Source organism: Trachymyrmex septentrionalis, unplaced genomic scaffold (genome assembly GCF_001594115.1).
Source record: "Trachymyrmex septentrionalis isolate Tsep2-gDNA-1 unplaced genomic scaffold, Tsep1.0 scaffold11, whole genome shotgun sequence".
NCBI lineage: Eukaryota > Metazoa > Arthropoda > Insecta > Hymenoptera > Formicidae > Trachymyrmex > Trachymyrmex septentrionalis.
This window is the reverse complement of record NW_017304228.1, coordinates 4,870,011-4,879,812: the sequence shown is the minus strand read 5'-3', so window position 1 is coordinate 4,879,812 and position 9,802 is coordinate 4,870,011. Positions and strand designations below refer to the sequence as shown.

At 31.7% G+C, this 9,802-nt stretch overlaps 4 non-coding genes across 4 annotated transcripts; all 4 read right to left on the bottom strand.

Annotated features, from left to right (window-relative positions):
* Window positions 1-5,987: 5,987 nt before the first annotated feature.
* Window positions 5,988-6,077, bottom strand: Trnay-gua. Its single transcript is given in 2 exon segments — window positions 5,988-6,023; window positions 6,041-6,077. It is a non-coding gene; the product is annotated as a tRNA-Tyr (tRNA).
* Window positions 6,078-7,170: 1,093 nt separating this feature from the next.
* On the bottom strand, window positions 7,171-7,270 carry Trnay-gua. The gene is made up of 2 exons: window positions 7,234-7,270; window positions 7,171-7,206 (listed from the first exon to the last, which is right to left on the bottom strand). It is a non-coding gene; the product is annotated as a tRNA-Tyr (tRNA).
* A 66-nt stretch (window positions 7,271-7,336) lies between these two features.
* Window positions 7,337-7,433, bottom strand: Trnay-gua. Its single transcript has 2 exons — window positions 7,397-7,433; window positions 7,337-7,372 (listed from the first exon to the last, which is right to left on the bottom strand). It is a non-coding gene; the product is annotated as a tRNA-Tyr (tRNA).
* A 67-nt stretch (window positions 7,434-7,500) lies between these two features.
* Window positions 7,501-7,594, bottom strand: Trnay-gua. Its single transcript has 2 exons — window positions 7,558-7,594; window positions 7,501-7,536 (listed from the first exon to the last, which is right to left on the bottom strand). It is a non-coding gene; the product is annotated as a tRNA-Tyr (tRNA).
* Between the last annotated feature and the right edge of the window lie 2,208 nt (window positions 7,595-9,802).

The following is a 9,802-nucleotide window of genomic DNA, read 5'->3' as shown; positions in this document are numbered from 1 at the left end:
TATATATATATATATGAAAATTAAATATTGCGTATGTATATTTGTAAAACTAAGTGATACTACCAACGTAGCGTTCTCGAAACTTTGAATAAAAGATTCTAAGAAATCACACATGAACAGGTCTGTTTTCATTATTTCGTTTCTCCCTGACTCATTTGCGACGTGTTAACCATTATGATCGTTCAGTAATGGGTTAGAAAGTGGGGCACACTTAGGCCTCGCAAACTTGACCGTCATTCCGTTGGAGGAAAGGGAGGAATTTATTCCTAACATATGAGAAAATGTGCACATGGAAATTCATCCGTTCATTATTTTTCTCATTATTTCGTTAATATAGATCCGCGCTGCGGCAAGCTTTTAAAGCTCGTTCCGAGTTAATTGGAATTAATGTTCGTTAAAATTACGTGATACAGGATACGTTGCGGGAAAAATATCTGTTACCGTGTGCGTGTGTCAAAGGGAAATTTTAAATTGCAAAAATATTTCCCTCGTAAGGACGCGTCCTAGACATTTTTTTGTCGGTCGATTTGGATCCGACGAAGGATCGTTATAAGTTTTACAGCTGGTGTAATCGCAAGACGCGTACATCATTACGAGATACGAGAGTTTATTCCAATTTATGTGCCATGATAGAGAGACTCATTCGAGTTTCGTAATTGCTCTGAAAATTTCGCTTGCATGTCTCGACTGTGCCGGCCTTGATCTGAATTCGATTTACTGTGCGACGGACATCGATGACGCGACGAATTAAGGACGACCTGATCCTGCTACGATCCTCGAGAAAACTGAAAGCGAAAGTATAAGAAAGCGCTTCGAATTTCGAGGATGAGATTATTGAGAAACCATCGATTTACCAATTTACCTAAATATTATTAAAATCACCTAATTTAATGTATTCTGAAGTATTATATATCATTAAATTCTTATGAGGATGTATCAGGTGTATAATTTCTGCAAAAAGTGATTGGAATTTGAAATTTATACTTTCCGTATAAAAATAAATGTTATATAATAAATAAAATAGTTCAATAAAATCAATATTTATATTCAACAACACAATTTTGATAAAAAGTTCTTTAATAAAAGGTTTAGATAAAATTTTTTAAATTTTATCTTAATTGTTTTAAAAAAAAAACATATTCTTATTGAAATAACTTTTAATGTAAAGCATCACGAAATTTTTTGTATTACTTTCGAGAACAATATACAAAAATCTGCATTTTTCATAATTTTTTTATTTAAAAAACATATTCTAGTTAAAAAATACATATATTCTTATATGAACGTTACATATTTCGTATCTAACAAAAATAACTTATTGAAAGCAAGTTTCTTATTGCTTAGTATTAAGTACAATAGATGCTTTATTTACTTCAAATTTATCGAATGATTTATGAAATGAAAATTTAAACATGGAATTGCTTATGAAATGTTTATGACTGTGAAATATTAAGTAACATTTAATGACAACACAGTCTCAAATTTCTATTATAGTTTTCTAAGTGTCTGTAAAATAAAACAGAGGATTAACTAAGTTTGTTACTTCTAAATAATATGTAACTATTAACAAAAATCTTATAAACAGTGTAATCGTCAATAAAACTCTTAAACAGATATATTTTCATAAACATTATAAACATAATCTTACTAAAAATTTAGAGCATATCCTGACTTTTACTCGCCAGGATATGTTGCAGATGTTATTCTTATACATCTTTATTATCCATGATTAAAAGTTGTGATTAATTACAGCAAAGTAGATGAGAGTTTGGAGTTTTTTTTGTCAGCAATTAGGTGAGGCAAATAATTACAGATCCCCATTTGGGATCTGTAATTATTTATAACAATGCTGCACGCGAACTTCCACGTAAAACTCGAATTAAGTCGTATAAAAGTGAAGAGCGTGTCGCACGCATTATAATGATTAAAGCATGAAACACAATTACAAGCCGTTGTCTTCTTAATAATATTAATATTTTATCTTATTAATATTTGTTAAGTGTAATTAAGGCATATTAATGACATTATGTTGTTGTTATATGACTGCAAGACATTGAGCGTACACGTTTGTGTTAGTTACACAGAATTTATCGATTTGCATGCTGCCAACCCACCATTATTCTCTACCTACGGATCGACGAATCGGGGAAAAAGAAAGGACAAACGCGGGAATAGGAAAAAAATAAATAGTAGTAACCTCGCGTGAAATACCAACCGGCCGCCGACGGTTGCATTCCGATGCAGCCTCTCTTTCGTCTTCGTTTAGAGTCGTTTTGAGACAAGCTTAATCAATATCGAGAGGATTTCGCCGCTGATGGAAGTTTTATTCCGCAAGCAACAGGTACCTCAATCGCTATCAAGCGATCATAAATGAGAGATTGTACACGAGGTCATGTACATATATCATACTAACTTAGTTTCATGTTATTATACACGAAAGATTAGCGAGCAAGGTTAACGTCTTAATAACTAAATGCGCCCAGTAATTGAAGAATCAACAACAATTATTGATATTTGTCAATAACAACAAAAATGACAATCAAAAGAGAAGTTAAATATTTTTGTATCAGAACAAGTAATAAAAATATATAATTTTAATTGAAAATTATTACAAAAAAATTATTCTTTTCAAATTTTGCAGGGTAATCATATTTTTACTTATTTTCTTATCATCTTGAATAAAACAATTTTATACAGCACAGAAATTTACAACAATATGCAATATTACATTATTATTGGAATGTTACATTGTTGCTGCAATATTTCTATAATGATCTTTGCTGTATAGGATGTTTATACGTTCTCAAACTTTTAAAAATATTGTACTGTATTTATCTAAATATGTATTGTATTTTTTGATTGTAATAAATAAAAACTAAATTTATAAAACTTATTTTATTAGAAATTTAATTACCGATACAATTAATGGTGTAATGTATCAATCATGTATGTGTTCTTTTTTAAACTTACAAAGTATTTTTCGATTATTGACAAAACAAAGTTTTATATGAATAATATATTAATTGCATTTATAATACAACTAATTAATAATCAATAATAATATAGAATTGATCGTATCTTCTTATTAATTCAATCATTAGGATATTTATTTTATACTAAATGTTCATATATACTTCTGCAGTATGTATTGTGGTAACTATAAACGTGGCCGCATTATTCATTTTCACATTATTCAAATGCCTACTCGCATAATCGACATGCATCACTTCTACTTGCGGTAAAGCCTTTGTTAGATAATTTTTCTGCGACACGCAAATAGGAGGTTCACCTACGATCAAATTCCATTTACCCGCACAAGGCATGTTAATAGATTTCATAACAACAAAGACAATATCTTTAAAGGTAATACACTGAGAGAAAAGTGTTTAATATTAGTGACTAAAATTGTAGGACTAAAATCTATTTAATATATAAATAGGACTTTATTATATAAAAAATTATAAAAAATATATGTACCTATAGTTAGCAACAAAAATAATAAACTATATATTATTTTGATATCTAGAGGTATAAATATAATAATTATTACTATCATTATAGCATAGTAATGGATCTGTAATTTAACCTTAATCTATAATTCAACCAGGCAATTTTAGTCATAAATAATAAACGCTTTTCTCTCACAATCAGTGTATGTCTTGTAGAGTTTATCTATTAGTCTTTTTATCTATTATAGATATCAGGAATCGGGGGAAAAAATTCTTAGAAAACATTTATAATAGAGCTATTAAAATATATGTACTTATATCTAAAAAAAGATTATTATAAATAACAAAATAACTAAAAGGGTTTTAAAGGATTCCACATTACATTAAGCTTGATTAAATAAATATTACCATTTAATTAGAACCAACTGTCCACTTTGATTGCAGCCAAAAATTTTTTTTCTACATAAATGAATCATCTCGCTAATTGCTCCGAATATACTACAATTTAATGGACTGATTCACGAGGATAATTTAATGAACGAATCTCGGAAAGGCGATGTCGATCCTTTGCACATCGAATAGGACGAATTTTCTCCTCTTCTCTCATGGAATGCAATGTCGGCGCCGTTCAGAACACGCGCAAACGGCGCTAAACGGCAACCTGAAAATCTCACATAAGCGAAAGTAGAGAAAGCTGCGTGTCTCGCGGAACCATGGCAAGGCCGTTGCTGTTTAAAGACGAAACACGCCTAACGGCGCCATCCAGATGCCACAATCACGTGCTTGGCTTCCAGATGCGCCATCGAGTATTAATCGCGTTCGTGAACTGGATCGATATTATCTTCACCGGATACGATCAAATTTTCATGAGCTCGAGCGTGGACTGTTATTAAGTCCCAAGTTTGTCGCATCAGTATTAGTTTTGAAGCGATATTGTCGTTTCGGTATATATGGCATACTTATCTGCTGATAATTACGTAAAAATGTTCGATTACTCCAAAATGTTAAACGCTTTTTATGCAACATTACATGACTCAACTGGACTCAACTCGCCCTAATTTTAATGTATGTGAAAATAAATTACGTCACATGTTCCAATACAGCTAAAAATTTATTATGAATATTTTTACTTGAGGATTAAGCTCCAAATTATAGATACTCTAGATGGAACAATTTGAACAACTCGAAACGGTCTGTGTGTCAATAAGCGTAGCCATGCAATTGCGAAGTTCACTCTATGCAAAGTCGCGTACGTTGCATTATTAATAATAATTCGCTCCGGCGGAGAGAACAAAGATAGGGGATGTAATTTCGGAAGCTGGAGGCAGCGCATGCTACTTGGTGCGCTTCCGGTATGCTAGCTGTTATAGAATAGAATTAAAACAAAGCGGGCCGTTAAGCCGCTTGCAAGTGCAAGAATCCCGATAATGGAATATTTAATAACTTCGAATCTCCGGTTGGTGGATCGACGCGGCGCGGCGCCTGGCTCGCCTCGATACCGAGCCGAAGAAACGGTGTGGCTCTGGTGAAATTGACTCCTACTAGGTCAGTGGGTGACAGAAGGCGAGTGACGCGGCCAGATATTCGCAGATATTCGTCTAACTTGTTTACCGCGGCTTGTTTTCAGTCAGAGACGCATGCAGATAAACGTCGTGCCGGACTATCTCCATGGTGTTAATTGAAATTCTCTTTGCCCGACGATATCGGAGGCAGGGCCCGGAGATTTTCTCGTAATGCTCAATTTCACTGTCCGACGATATCGCGATGAATTAAAAATAACATCCGTTTAATAAAAACAATAGATATTTTTGCTGTACATGTATGAGCTTTACGAGATGAATTGGATAACTTTGTAAATGTATATATTAGAATAAACTTCATAATTACATTATTATTATTATTATTAATATAAATTATTATTATCAATGTTGTTAATATTATATACAAAAAATACACATATAATCTTTTTTCTCAAAAAAGATTGAATAACTAAATTTTGATTAGAACAACATAATTTTTTAATAAAACAGTAAGAAAATGTTATTCAACATAATTTTTGTTCTAATCAAAATTTAGTTAGAATCAAATTTTGATTAGAATAACATAATATCTAAGTTGAAAAGGTAAGAAAAAGTTTTTGTGAAAGAATCATATATCAACAAAATAAATAATTATATAAAAATAAATAATTACATACATGTTTCTTAGTGTATCAGTTAAGAACATTTCTGAGCGAATACCAATTAGGGTTAAATTATAGTACGTATAACTAGCTCGGCTTATTAGCTTCTTTTTACCCTTATAATTTTTTATTTTTATTAGTACGAGATTAATATTTTAAACAAAAATTTATATAGGTGTATAGAAGAAATTAACGGTGACAGGAATAGAATGTAATATATCTTCAAAAAATCCATATATATAATATATTTTGTTATATAAAAAATAATTAATTCCAATAAAATGGATAAAGTATAGATTGCCATTATTGTTGCAAAAATATAACGAAGAATGTATTTATCCTAATAAAAAAAAGTGTCCTTCGAGCCGGATTTGAACCAGCGACCTATGGATTTCTTCTGAAGGAACCTCTACAGTCCACCGCTCTACCAACTGAGCTATCGAAGGCTTGTGCTGAAGGTTACTTAAATAAGTCAGATCTTTTCAAAAGGCGTTATATATACCTTTTGAAACAAAATATTTATATATTACACTATATATATTGAAATAAATGACAACATAATACGAGAAAAGAACTATTATTCGTGGAATTTACTAATAACTTATAGAACTTATAAGAAAATAATCAATTACAATTCTCCGCTCTATGAAGCTATTGAAGATATATAGAAGCTACATGTATTTATCTAAAAGAATGAATAATAATCTGTCAAGCTCTCATCAACGTTGCGTAGGATATTAAATATTTTTAAAAGAAGGTTCTTGGAAGAAAAGTAGCAAAAAAACTCTCTTGAATCGGATTTAAATAATTCCATTTATGAATTGCTATATTTAAATATGAGCAATTGCAGTCTTCTACTCTACTAGTTAAGCTATTGAAGAATGTATAAACATATATACAGGGTATCTTCGAAGCTAAATTTTATAAATATATTGTACCCACTGTAAATATTTAAAAACATTTTCAAGTAGATTTATATAATTTTTTTAAGTTTATAAATAGAATGTACTGTTAAAGTTTGACTATTTATTTTTAAAACATTCTGTCATATCACTTCTATAAATAAAAATGTAATATCATACAGAAAAATATCATGAAAGAAAAGCATTTGTAATTGTATGGCAAAATATTACATTGGCTTCAATGTAATTATTACTGCTATAATGTAATAATAATTATATTCATAGTTCTATATATAAAAAATATACAATTGGCATCAAAAACAATTGTAAATTATAGTTATATTTTACTAATCATGTACTTTTTTGATATAGAACTATAAATATATAGTTATAATTTACTAATATTATAGCAGTAATAACTCAAAATGAAGCTTTTAACTATTTAAATCCAATTGCATTATTTGTTTAACTGCTAATTTCTATTTGTTAAAAATAAATATTTAGAATGGCTATAAATCAAAAAACAACAATGTATAAATAAAAGAAAATATAATTATCATGATCTAAAGCAAATAACAAATAACGTATTTCTATTTGTTATTAGACTTTTAAAATTTGCAACAAACAATAAAAAAATTCCTTCGAGCCGGATTTGAACCAGCGACCTATGGATGTCTTCTTTTACATAAACAATAAACAACTACAGTCCACCGCTCTACCAACTGAGCTATCGAAGGCTTGCAGTCCATTTCTTCAGAGGTGCCTAATTATTAAAAGAATTATTATATAGGAGCTAAAAGAATTCCTTCGAGCCGGACTTGAACCAGCGACCTATGGATGTCTCTTCGTGAATAATTAAACAACTACAGTCCACCGCTCTACCAATTGAGCTATCGAAGGCTTGTGGTATTTGTTTGTTTAGAATGCTTAATTATTTAAAAGAATATTATAAAGGAATTAAAAGATTTCCTTCGAGCCGGATTTGAACCAGCGACCTATGGATGTCTCATTTTGCATTTAATAACTACAGTCCACCGCTCTACCAACTGAGCTATCGAAGGCTGTTGTTAATTGCATTTAATATCCCATCGTAATTGATAAAAATGACCAGATAACCCAAGTGGTTGCCATGGACCTGTGTACAAATCGGCGATAAAAAGGCGATTTATAAAACAGCAACGTAAATTTATGACATTATTATACTAGCGACGTTTTTCACTCGGTTTGACGTATTCCGGTGCATTGCCGCGATATTAATGTAATGCTGTCGACGTAAGACAGGTAGAGAGCGTAATAATAAACCGTATCCCGCTACTGGCGTTACACGAACGTTCCGCATGAACGAGCAAAATTTTCTTCCCACTTCGATTCCGTCGAATCGCCGGGACCGATTATTCGGGCCAAATAACAGGTATAATTGTGTGAAACCGCCGTAATGAGGGACAAATTGCTAGGTGGAAATCCTCGCAGTATGAGACCAATTCAATCTGGTGGAAAATCCCGCGGCGGTAAGATCCGCCCATGGCAAGGGAAAATCTAATCTCGATGGAAAGTGATTATGCAGATTTCGAGGCAAAGGCAAGCCGACTGGCGTTTTCACCCGCGATATAGAACCTGCTGTTCGAAAATACTGAACAAGTTTAGCTGCCATGCGACCTCGTTAACCCACTCCCTTTTAACTTTTTTCCTATGTTCAGTTGCACTTTATCGTGTTCAACTGACTTAATTATCTACTTTATTTATTATCTTGTTAAAATCCTAGCGAAATGAAAGATCAAGCATAGAATCCAGACCTTGTTTCGCGCTAGTATTTGTCGCTGAATCGGTACATTGCGCATTGGGAGAAAAGTGTTTGGTATTTGTGAATTTATGATTGCACGATAATTATAGTTAAGAGTTATTTAACATAATTTAATATGATTTTATAATTGTCTTTAGGAAAAATCATATATTCTTTTTAGTATATGGAACTATAAGTATAAGTGTATACATATATATTATTATTATTATAGTATATTATAGTATAATATTATTATTATAGTAATAACATAAAAACGAAATTCCTATCCAGAAAAAACGGTTTTGCTGAAATATCTAAAAATTATTTAGCTAGATAGATTTAAAAATAATTATTAGACATTGAATTTTTTATGCAGATATTTTTTTGCAGATTTGCACAAATTTGCATAATATGCACAAATAAATATACATTTTTAAAATATTTTTTTAATGAAACAAATTTCTATTTTTATGTTACTTTCCAATCTACTTTCTAAAAAAACATGAAATTGCATAAGAATTTGATATCTAATAATTAAATCTAATAATTATATTGAACCATCATAATTATGATATATAATATATATTGAGGACGCTTAAGCATGATGTTAATGCTGCAAAAAAACGACATTTTCGCAACCAGTTTAAGCATTCAATATAATTACTTAGATGGCATCCAATAAAGCATCCAATAAAATTGTTTTCAGATCTCTATCTAGCTAAATTTTTAGATATTTCAGTATAAGCGCTTTTTATTTATAATTATCTTACCATGCAATTATAGTTATAAATACTAAAAATACTTTTCTCTCAGTACAGTTTGAAATCGCTGAATAAGTTGCATATCTTGCCACACCTCATTGCGTTACCTACGCACATTCCGTTCGCTTTTCTCCAAAAGGAGACGTTGCAGCATGCGGAGTCTTCGGAAAACAGAATCACGGACTAATGGATGGCACGTGATCGATTGGTTAAAATGACAGATGAGTATTGGCCGTATTACAATAGCGAAAGCAATTTCGCCGATTTCGTTTTGTCAGCAATTCTTCCGGCTACCCCAAGGCTCCTTTTCAGACAAACAAGGACGCGACCGGAAGATCGATTAAGCGATCATTGGTACCACGGCGAAGTGCATTACGCGACCTCGAGACCGTCTCGTCAGTGTCACGAGAGCGCAAATTTCTCGCGATCGATCGAGCGGCGCCGTCCTTGTTATCGGCTCGCTTCGCAAGTTCTTTCATTTCCATGTGCGTTTTAATGGCGATTGGGACGCAATATCGGAAGAATTTTCGTAGTGAAAGGCATGAGAGCGTGCCGTTTGCGACCTGAGGTTTATGTGACTGCCGTTTGTTAATAGGTTCACGTTTATCTCTGTTTCACATCGCAATCTCTAGATAGGGGAAAAAATAATTGAAGTAGTCTCTTAATAATTTATTTCCATAATTCGTCATTTGTATTTCGAGGGGCGCGTGTATCTGATTATTTTTTTA